General features: G+C 39.6%; 1 protein-coding gene across 1 annotated transcript in view; it reads right to left on the reverse strand.

Annotated features, from left to right (window-relative positions):
* The window catches only part of RHBDD2 (rhomboid domain containing 2), a 52179-nt gene that overhangs the window by 8636 nt on the left and 31177 nt on the right, over window positions 1–12366 (reverse strand). The gene's annotated exons all lie outside the window — the stretch shown is intronic.

Below are 12366 nucleotides of genomic sequence, written 5' to 3' on the forward strand. Positions count from 1 at the left end.
TCCTATTTAAAACTAAATAAATACAAACTTACCTGTAAAAAAAAAAAACCTAAGCTGGCTACAAGATAACTAATAGTTATATTGTAGCTAGCTTATGTTTTGTTTTATTTCAAAGGTAAGTTTGTATTTATTTTAACTAGGTTGATTAGTTAGTAAATAGTTATTAACTATTTACTAATTACCTAGTTAAAATAAATACAAATTTACCTGTTAAATAAAACCTAACCTGAGTTACACTAACACCTAACATTACACTAAAATTAAATAAATTACATTAATTAAATATAATTAACTAAATTACAAAAAACCCCACTAAATTACACAAAATAAAAAAGAAATGATCAAATATTTAAACTAATTACACCTAATCTAATAGCCCTATCAAAATAAAAAAGCCCCCCCCCAAATAAAAAAACCCTAGCCTACACTAAACTGCCAATAGCCCTTAATAGGGCCTTTTAGGGGGCATTGCCCCAAAGAAGTCAGCTATTTTACCTGTAAAAAAAAAAGTAAAAGCCACCACCCACCCAACCAACCCCCGAAATAAAATCCTATCTAAATAAACCTAAGCGCCCTATTGCCCTGAAAAGGGAATTTGGATGGGCATTGCCCTTAAAAGGGCATTCAGCTCTTTTACATTGCCCAAAGTCCCTAATTTAAAAATAAAACCCACCCAATAAACCCTTAATAAAACCTAACACTAACCCCCGAAGATCCACTTACAGTTTTTGAAGACCGGGCATCCATCCTCATCCAGCTGGGAGAAGTCTTCATCTAAGCGGGCAGAAGTCCTCAACGAAGCCGGAAGAAGTCTTCATCCAAGCGGGCAGAAGTCCTCAACAAAGCCGGAAGAAGTCTTCATCCAAGCGGGCAGAAGTCCTCAACGAAGCCGGAAGAAGTCTTCATCCAAGCGGCAAGAAGTCATCCTCCAGGCGGACAGAAGTCTTCATCCAGACGGCATCTTCTATCTTCATCCTTCAGACGCGGAGCGGCTCCATCTTCAAGACATCCGGCGCGGGGCATCTTCTTCATACGGTCCCAGCCGTACACTGAAGGTTCCCTTTAAGGGACGTCATCCAAGATGGCGTCCCTTGAATTCCGACTGGCTGATAGAATTCTATCAGCCAATCGGAATTAAAGGGTAAAAAATCCTATTGGCTGATCCAATCAGCCAATAGGATTGAGCTTGCATTCTATTGGCTGTTCCAATCAGCCAAAAGAATGTGAGCTCAATCCTATTGGCAATAGGATTAAAGCTTAATTTTTTACCCTTAATTCCGATTGGCTGATAGAATTCAAAGGACGACATCTTGGATGACGTCCCTTAAAGGGAACCTTCAGTGTACGGCTGGGACCGTATGAAGAGGATTCCCCGTGTCGGATGTCTTGAAGATGGAGCCGCTCCGCGTCGGAAGGATGAAGATAGAAGATGCCGTCTAGATGAAGACTTCTTGCCGCTTGGATAAAGACTTCTCCCGGCTTCGTTGAGGACTTCTGCTCGCTTGGATGAAGACTTCTCCCGGCTGGATGAGGATGGATGTCCGGTCTTCAAAAACTGTAAGTGGATCTTCGGGGGTTAGTGTTAGGTTTTATTAAGGGTTTATTGGGTGGGTTTTATTTTTAGATTAGGGACTTTGGGCAATGTAAGGCCTAGATTTGGAGTTCGGCGGTAGCCGTCAAAACCAGCGTTAGAGGCTCCTAACGCTGGTTTTGGCCGCCCGCTGGTATTTGGAGTCAGTGATTAAAGGGTCTAACGCTCACTTTTCAGCCGCGACTTTTCCATACCGCAGATCCCCCTACGCCATTTGCGTATCCTATCTTTTCAATGGGATCTTTCTAACGCCGGTATTTAGAGTCGTTTCTGAAGTGAGCGTTAGAGCTCTAACGACAAAATTCCAGCCGCCTGAAAATAGCAGGAGTTAAGAGCTTTCTGGCTAACGCCGGTTCATAAAGCTCTTAACTACTGTACCCTAAAGTACACTAACACCCATAAACTACCTATGTACCCCTAAACCGAGCTCCCCCCACATCGCCGCCACTCGATTAAAATTTTTAACTCCTAATCTGCTGCCCCTAACCCCGCCGACCCCTGTATTACATTTATTAACCCCTAACCTGCCCCCCACAACGTCGCCGCCAGCTACTTAAAATAATTAACCCCTAATCTTCCGACCGCAAAGCGCCGCCACCTACGTTATCCCTATGTACCCCTAATCTGCTACCCCTAACACCGCCGACCCCTATATTATATTTATTAACCCCTAATCTGCCCCCCTCAACGTCGCCGACACCTGCCTACACTTATTAACCCCTAATCTGCCGAGCGGACCTGAGCGCTACTATAATAAAGTTATTAACCCCTAACCCGCCTCACTAACCCTATCATAAATAGTATTAACCCCTAATCTGCCCTCCCTAACATCACCGACACCTACCTTCAATTATTAACCCCTAATCTGACGACCGGAGCTCACCGCTATTCTAATAAATTGATTAACCCCTAAAGCTAAGTCTAACCCTAACACTAACACCCCCCTAACTTAAATATAATTTACATCTAACGAAATTAATTAACTCTTATTAAATAAATTATTCCTATTTAAAGCTAAATACTTACCTGTAAAATAAATCCTAATATAGCTACAATATAAATTATAATTATATTATAGCTATTTTAGGATTAATATTTATTTTACAGGCAACTTGGTATTTATTTTAACTAGGTACAATAGCTATTAAATAGTTAAGAACTATTTAATAGCTACCTAGTTAAAATAATAACAAATTTACCTGTAAAATAAATCCTAACCTAAGATATAATTAAGCCTAACACTACACTATCAATAAATTAATTAAATAAACTACCTACAATTACCTACAATTAACCTAACACTACACTATCAATAAATTAATTAAACACAATTGCTAAAAAAAAATACAATTAAATAAACTAGCTAAAGTACAAAAAATAAAAAAGAACTAAGTTACAAAAAATAAAAAAATATTTACAAACATAAGAAAAATATTACAACAATTTTAAACTAATTACACCTACTCTAAGCCCCCTAATAAAATAACAAAGCCCCCCAAAATAAAAAATTCCCTACCCTATTCTAAATTAAAAAAGTTACAAGCTCTTTTACCTTACCAGCCCTGAACAGGGCCCTTTGCGGGGCATGCCCCAAGAATTTCAGCTCTTTTGCCTGTAAAAGAATAAATACAATACCCCCCCCCAACATTACAACCCACCACCCACATACCCCTAATCTAACCCAAACCCCCCTTAAATAAACCTAACACTAAGCCCCTGAAGATCTTCCTACCTTGTCTTCACCATACCAGGTTCACCGATCCGTCCTGGCTCCAACATCTTCATCCAACCCAAGCGGGGGTTGGCGATCCATCATCCGGTGCTGAAGAGGTCCAGAAGAGGCTCCAAAGTCTTCCTCCTATCCGGCAAGAAGAGGACATCCGGACCGGCAAACATCTTCTCCAAGCGGCATCTTCGATCTTCTTCCATCCGGTGCGGAGCGGGTCCATCTTGAAGCAGGCGACGCGGATCCATCCTCTTCTTCCGTTGTCTCCCGACGAATGACGGTTCCTTTAAGGGACGTCATCCAAGATGGCGTCCCTCGAATTCCGATTGGCTGATAGGATTCTATCAGCCAATCGGAATTAAGGTAGGAATTTTCTGATTGGCTGATGGAATCAGCCAATCAGAATCAAGTTCAATCCGATTGGCTGATCCAATCAGCCAATCAGATTGAGCTCGCATTCTATTGGCTGATCGGAACAGCCAATAGAATGCGAGCTCAATCTGATTGGCTGATTGGATCAGCCAATCGGATTGAACTTGATTCTGATTGGCTGATTCCATCAGCCAATCAGAAAATTCCTACCTTAATTCCGATTGGCTGATAGAATCCTATCAGCCAATCGGAATTCGAGGGACGCCATCTTGGATGACGTCCCTTAAAGGAACCGTCATTCGTCGGGAGACAACGGAAGAAGAGGATGGATCCGCGTCGCCTGCTTCAAGATGGACCCGCTCCGCACCGGATGGAAGAAGATCGAAGATGCCGCTTGGAGAAGATGTTTGCCGGTCCGGATGTCCTCTTCTTGCCGGATAGGAGGAAGACTTTGGAGCCTCTTCTGGACCTCTTCAGCACCGGATGATGGATCGCCAACCCCCGCTTGGGTTGGATGAAGATGTTGGAGCCAGGACGGATCGGTGAACCTGGTATGGTGAAGACAAGGTAGGCAGATCTTCAGGGGCTTAGTGTTAGGTTTATTTAAGGGGGGTTTGGGTTAGATTAGGGGTATGTGGGTGGTGGGTTGTAATGTTGGGGGGGGGTATTTATTCTTTTACAGGCAAAAGAGCTGAAATTCTTGGGGCATGCCCCGCAAAGGGCCCTGTTCAGGGCTGGTAAGGTAAAAGAGCTTGTAACTTTTTTAATTTAGAATAGGGTAGGAATTTTTTTTTTTATTTTGGGGGGCTTTGTTATTTTATTAGGGGGCTTAGAGTAGGTGTAATTAGTTTAAAATTGTTGTAATATTTTTCTTATGTTTGTAAATATTTTTTTATTTTTTGTAACTTAGTTCTTTTTTATTTTTTGTACTTTAGCTAGTTTATTTAATTGTATTTATTTGTAGCAATTGTGTTTAATTAATTTATTGATAGTGTAGTGTTAGGTTAATTGTAGGTAATTGTAGGTAGTTTATTTAATTATTTTATTGATAGGGTAGTGTTAGGTTTAATTATATCTTAGGTTAGGATTTATTTTACAGGTAAATTTGTTATTATTTTAACTAGGTAACTATTAAATAGTTCTTAACTATTTAATAGCTATTGTACCTAGTTAAAATAATTACAAAGTTGCCTGTAAAATAAATATTAATCCTAAAATAGCTACAATGTAATTATAATTTATATTGTAGCTATATTAGGATTTATTTTACAGGTAAGTATTTAGCTTTAAATAGGAATCATTTATTTAATAAGAGTTAATTAATTTCATTAGATGTAAATTATATTTAAGTTATGGGGGTGTTAGTGTTAGGGTTAGACTTAGCTTTAGGGGTTAATACATTTATTAGAATAGCGGTGAGCTCCGCTCGGAAGATTAGGGGTTAATAATTGAAGGTAGGTGTCGGCGATGTTAGGGAGGGCAGATTAGGGGTTAATACTATTTATGATAGGGTTAGTGAGGCGGATTAGGGGTTAATAACTTTATTATAGTAGCGCTCAGGTCCGCTCGGCAGATTAGGGGTTAATAAGTGTAGGCAGGTGTCGGCGACGTTGAGGGGGGCAGATTAGGGGTTAATAAATATAATATAGGGGTCGGCGATGTTAGGGCAGCAGATTAGGGGTACATAGGGATAACGTAGGTTGCAGCGGTTTACGGAGCGGCAGATTAGGGGTTAAAAAAAATATGCAGGGGTCAGCGATAGCGGGGGCGGCAGATTAGGGGTTAATAAGTGTAAGGTTAGGGGTGTTTAGACTCGGGGTACATGTTAGAGTGTTAGGTGCAGACGTAGGAAGTGTTTCCCCATAGGAAACAATGGGGCTGCGTTAGGAGCTGAACTCTGCTTTTTTGCAGGTGTTAGGTTTTTTTTCAGCTCAAACAGTCCCATTGTTTCCTATGGGGGAATCGTGCACGAGCACGTTTTTGAGGCTGGCCGCGTCCGTAAGCACCGCTGGTATCGAGAGTTGCATTTGCGGTAAAAATGCTCTACGCTCCTTTTTTGGAGCCTAACGCAGCATTTGTTTGAACTCTCGATACCAGAGTTAATTTTATGGTGCGGCCAGAAAAAAGCCTGCGGAGCGTTAACAGCCCTTTTACCGCCAAACTCCAAATCTAGGCCTAAAAGAGCTAAATGCCCTTTTAAGGGCAATGTCCATCCAAATGCCCTTTTCAGGGGAGCTTAAGTTTAAGCTTATGTGGGGGGTTGTTTGTATTTTTTTTTACATGTAAAAGAGCTGATTTCTTTGGGGCAATGCCCCGCAAAACGCCCTTTTAAGGGCTATTGGAAGTTTAGTGTAGGCTAGGTTTTTTATGGGGGGGGGGGGGGTTATTTTGATAGGGCTATTAGATTAGGTGTAATTAGTTTAAATATTTGATAATTTCTTTTTTATTTTGTGTAATTTAGTGTTTTTTTTGTAATTTAGTTAATTGTATTTAATTAATGTAATTTATTTAATTTTAGTGTAATGTTAGGTGTTAGTGTAACTCAGGTTAGGTTTTATTTAACAGGTAAATTTGTATTTATTTTAACTAGGTAGCTAGTAAATAGTTAATAACTATTTACTAACTAGTCTACCTAGTTAAAATAAATACAAACTTACATGTGAAATAAAAATAAAACCTAAGATAGCTACAATATAACTATTAGTTATATTGTAGCTAGTTTAGGGTTTATTTTATAGGTATTTCGTTTTAAATAGGAATTATTTAGGCAATGATAGTAAGTTTTATTTAGATTTATTTTAATTATGTTAAAGTTAGGGGTGTTAGGGTTATGCTTAGGGTTAGACTTAGGGTTAGGTTTAGGGGTTAATATATTTATTTAGTGTTAGTGATGTGGGAGGCCAGAGGTTTAGGGGTTAACAACTTTAGTATAGTGATGGTGGCGACATTGGGGGCGGCAGATTAGGGGTTAATAAATTTATGTAGGTGGCAGTGACATTGGGGGCGGCAGATTAGGGGTTAATAAATTTATGTAGGTGGCGGCAACATTAGGGGTTAATAAATTTATGTAGGTGTTGGCAACATTGGGGGCGGCAGATTAGAGGTTAATAAGTGTAATGTAGGTGGCGGCAACATTGGGGCGGCAGATTAGGGGTTAATAAGTGTAATGTAGGTATCGGCGATGTTAGGGGCAGCAGATTTGGGGTTAATAATATTTAACTAGTGTTTGCGATGCGGGTGTTTAGACTCGGGGTTTATGTTAGGTGTAAACGTACATATTTTTTCCCCCCATAGACATCAATAGGGCTGCGTTACGGAGCTTTACGCTCCGTTATTGCAGGTGTTAGGTTTTTTTTTAGCCGGCTCTCCCTATTGATGTCTATGGGAAATTGTGCACAAGCACGTAACAGCAGCTCAAAGCAGCGCTGGTATTTGTGTGCGGTATGGAGCTCAATGCAGCCATATTGCCCGCAAACGCCGGGTTTTTGCAAACCTGTAAGTTATTACCGAGCCACTCATAACGCAACACTCATAATCTGGCTGATAGTTCTTGTCAGCTCTAAAACAGCAATGCACTACTGGAGCTAGCTGAACACATCTGATAAGCCAATGACGAGAAACAATGTGTGTAGCCACCAATCACCAGCTAGCTCACAGTAGTGTGGGATATGTACCTATTTTTCAACAAAGGCTACCCGAAGAGAACAAAGTATATTTAAAAATAGACATGAATTTAAAAGTATCTTAAAATTACATGCTCTATCTGTATCATGGAAGTTTAATCTAGACTTTTAAATAATACACTATTTTAAATTAAGGAAAATACATACATTAAAGCATTCAAAGAGTTATTATACACTAACTAAAATGACTTATTATTGGCTTGACTTCCATGTCCCTTTAGGGGAAGATTTGCAGCTTTTGATGCTTACTGCAACCACAAATTTAAGAAGTTAAAACTGCTTCTTTATTCTCTCCACTACCACCACAGAGGTGGCAAGATAAATCCTCCCAACACTCGCTTGCACTGGGTGCTTGACATGCCCTGCTCTCGTGAATTTAAGGTATGCGTTTAAATATGGCATCCCTTGCATTCATATTGGCTGATATGATTCTTCAAATTCAAATCAGCCAATAGGATTTCAGTAGCTCTCATCCTATTGGCTGATTTGAATTTGAAAAATCTAATCAGCCAATAGGAATGCAAGGGACTCCATATTTAAACGCGTACCTTGAATTCACTATTCAGTGTATGGCAGTGATCGTAGGAAGAGGATCCTCCACGCTCCAGGGTTTTGCGGTCGCCGGTCCTGCTCCGCACTCATCTCCGCTCCACACTGGCTTGGTCCTGGATGAAGAAGGAAGAGGTCCCCTCTTGGAAGAAGATATTAGCCGCTTGGAAGAAGACTTCACCGCCTGGAACAGGACCTTCTCCGCCGGACTTCAGGAACAGTGAGTACCTATTTGGGGGTAAGACTTTGGCTTTTTTTTAATTTTATTTTTAGATTAGGGATTTATTGGGCACTCTTAAAAGAGCTGAATGCCCTTTTAAGGGCAGTAAAAGAGCTGAATGCCCTTTTAAGGGCAATGCCCATACAAATGCCCCTTTAGGGGCAATGAGTAGTTTAGTATTTTTTAGTGTTAGGTTTTTTATTTTGGCGGGTTTGATGGGTGGGGGTTTTTACTGTTTGAGGGGGGACTTAGTATTTTTTAAGGTAAAAGAGCTGATTAACTTACGGCCTTTTAAGTAGTTTAGTATTAGATTAGGGGGTGTTTTTTTTTTTTGTTTTTTTTTTTTCATAGGGATTAGGTTTAATGTTTTTATTTTTGATAATTTGGTGTTAGACTTTTTTATTTTTATAATCTTAAATTAATTTTTATTTTTTAGTAATGGTAGCTTTATTATTTAAATTGTAATTTAGTATTTTTTAATTTTGGTAATTGGGGTTAATTTAGGGGGTGTTAGGTTAAGGGGCTTAGTAATTTAATTATTTGCGTTGTGGGGATTTGACGGATTAGGGGTTAATAGATTTATTAGGTTTGTTGAGATGTGGGTTTGGCGAATTAGGGGTGAATAGATTTATACGTTTTGCAATGTGGGTTAATTGCAAGTTAGGAGTTAATAGCTTTAATAGTTACCTTCCGTTGTGGGGGGTTGGTGGATTAGGGCAGTGTTTTTCAACCAGTGTGCCGTGGCACACTAGTGTGCCATGAGAGATCCTCAGGTGTGCCACGGCAGACTGACAACAGTGTGACATATTTTTTAAACTTTGCTTGTTTTTTACTCCCAGTGCAGGGGTAGTTTGTAGGAGGCATGGCATAACAGCACAATAAATACAGTATGTGTGTGTTTGTGTGTATGTGTATATATATAGGCTACAATGTGTGATTTTTTTTAAATTTTGGGATGGTGGTGTGCCACAGGATTTTTTAATGTAAAAAAAGTGTGCCACGGCAAAAAAAAGGTTAAAAATCACTGGATTAGGGGTTAATACTTTTATTAGGTAGATTGTGATGTGGGTGAATGATCGATTAGGGGTTAATACATTTATTAGGTAGATCGCGATGTGGGTAAACGGCAGATTAGGGGTTAATATATTTATTAGGTAGTTTGCGATGTGGGTGAATGGCAGATTAGGGGATAATATATTAAGTAGTTTGCGATGCTGGGGTTGGCGGATTTAGGGGTTAATACATTTATTAATAGTTCCGAAATGGGGGTATTGGCGGATTTAGAGGTTTTGACGTGTCCTGTTTATTTTTGGGAGGAGTGTTAGACTTTTACGGAAGACTTTTTTTTTTTCTTTCTTAGGCGCCGGCAGTTTCTAACGTGCCGTAAATCACTGGCGACTCCAGAGATTTGTATTTACACACATTTCTTGACATCGCTAATTTATCCGACTTACAGAACTTTATAAACTGGCAGCACCATACATGTGATTCCCAGATGTGCGAGGAGAAATTACAGGCAACACGGGTTTCAGCAGTTACGATGAAGCCTGCGCCGCATATGTAATCTCGCCCTTTGGGTCTGATTACAAGTGGCGCGCTAATGATACTGCAGATTGTGATAAGCAATATCGCTTAACATTAGCGCATAACTTGATACTACAAGTCTATGGTAAATCCCATATGCCATAGAAGAGTTAGCACGGCCAACATCACTCTAGAGCAACCTATACTTTTAATGGAGAAAGTGACCGTGCTAAATAGCACTGACATTATAAGTTGAAAGTTATAAGTTGCGATTGAGCGAAAGTTGAAACTGCACTAAAATATTTAGCGCAACTTGAGACCTGAAGTAAAGTTTAAGGGTTTAAAAAAACAAAAACAAAAAAAAACATCAAAAACATATTAAAATAAATTATTACACTTATATATACACTTTTTAATAAAAAAATATTTTAATATTGATAAAACATTTTTAAAAGGGTTAAAAATAATATGGTATATGGCAGAGTGTTTGACTGGAAAAGGCTCCAATGTATAAATATATGGGTGTTTGTGTACATGTCTAAATATGTGTATTTATTTGTTTTTATGTGTACATTTTGTATATATGTCAAACATCTTTACAAATGCAATATAAGTTTTACAATTGTTAACATGTTTTAAAAAAATAATTGAAATTCCTATGTTATTCACTTTGAAAAATCATTATTATAATTATATCATTTTCTATGTAAAAAATGTAATCATTATTATAATTATATCATTTTCTATGTAAAAAATTTAGACCACTGCAAAATTATCAGTTTCTCTGGTTTTACTATTTATAGGTATGTGTTTGAGTAAAATGAAAATGTTTGTTTTATTCTATAAACTACTGACATTTCTCCCAAATTTCAGATATAAATATTGTCATTTAGATCATTTATTTGCAGAAAATGAAAACTGGTCAAAATATCAAAAAAGTTGATATTCATTTTTAAACACAAATACTAACGTTTTAACATAGGAAGAGTTCAGAAATCAATATTTGGTGGAATAACCCTAAGAAAAGGAAGGGTTCAATTCTGGCTTTACTAGCAGAGAGATACAGTGAGCGTCAGGTTGCTTCCATCCTTAAAATCTCAAAGATGGCGGTTCATAAGAACAAGCAGCAGACATTGGGGACAACAATGCTACAGACTGGCAGCGGGCAAAAACAACTATCCACTGTCCAGGATGACCGCCAACTCATTTGAATATCACTCAACAACCATAGGACGACTTCAAGTGACCTACAAAAAGAATGGCAAATGGCATCTGAGGTGAAGTGCACGTTGAGTACGGTTTGAAGCGGGCTCCTTGGAGCAGGGGTGATGTACAAAGCTATAAAAAAGCTCTTTATTAAAGAGAAGCAAAGAAGAGCCAGGCTGAGGTATGCAAAAGACCATAAAGATTGGACTGTACAGGACCGGAGTAAGGCGTCCAATCTTCATCTTTGCATAACATATTGTTGTCTAATGGTTAGACAGAGACCAGGAGAGGCCTACAAGCAACAGTGTCTCGCACCCACTGTGAAATTTGGAGGAGGATCAGTGATGAACTGGGGGGTGTTTCAGCAAGGCTGGAATCAGGCAGATTTATCTTTGTGATGGAGGCATGAATCAAGCCATGTACAAGGTTATCCTAGAAGAAAACTTGCTTCCCTAAGCTCTGACAATGTTCTCCAACTCTAATGATTGTTTTTCCAACAGCAGGACAATGCTCTATGTCATACAGCCAGGTCAATCAAAGTGTGGATGGAGGACCACCAGGATCAAGACCCTGTCATGGCCAGCCCAGTCTCCAGACCTGAACCCCATTGAAAACCTCTGAAATGTAATCAAGAGCTAGATAGATAAATGGTCACAAGCCATTAAACATAGCCAAGTTGCTTTAATTTTTGAACCAGGAGTGGCATAAAGTCACCCAACAGCAATGTGAAAGACTGGTGAAGAGCATGTCATTAAGCGTGAAAGCTGTGATTGAAAATAAGGGTTATTCAACCAACTATTGATTTCTGAACTCTTGCTAAGTTTAAACATTATTGTGTTGTTTAAAAATAAATATCAGGGGGCGGAGTAGCCCAACAACCAAGATGGCCGCATAGTCTGAGAGCTCCGGGAATGCAGTTAATAAAATAGCCCTATTAAGCATATAAATCCCGAACACAAGTGTTGTGTCTAACGGGCAACAGTGTAAGAAGACGACTGAGCATAATCTGAGGACTGCTTACTTAGTATTAACCTGACAAGTGGAAGCGGAGATGTCTGCCACATTCTGAGGCGCCATCTTGGGGGATTGTGTACCACAGCCCGGCATGGAGACCCAAATGCTGTACACCGATATTAGAAAACTGCTGGAAGACCATGGGAGGCGGCTGTGTGAGAGACTCGACACCTTCCTGGTCACAATGCAAGAGGCGCGAACGCACTACAATACAAACACGGAGGAAGATGGCGGAGTAAGTGTGGCTCAGTGTATCGCATCGCCTACTAATCCCCAGACGCGCCCTACTCTGCTGGTATTGACGGGGGTGCTCTCCAGAGCGGACTCTTATCCATCCTCTGCAGCCCCAGGTGATCATTGTATTCGGGAGGAAATTAAACCTGATCACTCGCACACGGAGAAGGGAATGGTGGAACTCTGCAGCGCTCACAACTTATTAAACACACTTCCCCCGGTCACTACACTTATGAGCTTCTGGTGG

The sequence above is a fragment of the Bombina bombina genome, chromosome 3 (assembly GCF_027579735.1).
Source record: "Bombina bombina isolate aBomBom1 chromosome 3, aBomBom1.pri, whole genome shotgun sequence".
NCBI classification, from domain to species: domain Eukaryota; kingdom Metazoa; phylum Chordata; class Amphibia; order Anura; family Bombinatoridae; genus Bombina; species Bombina bombina.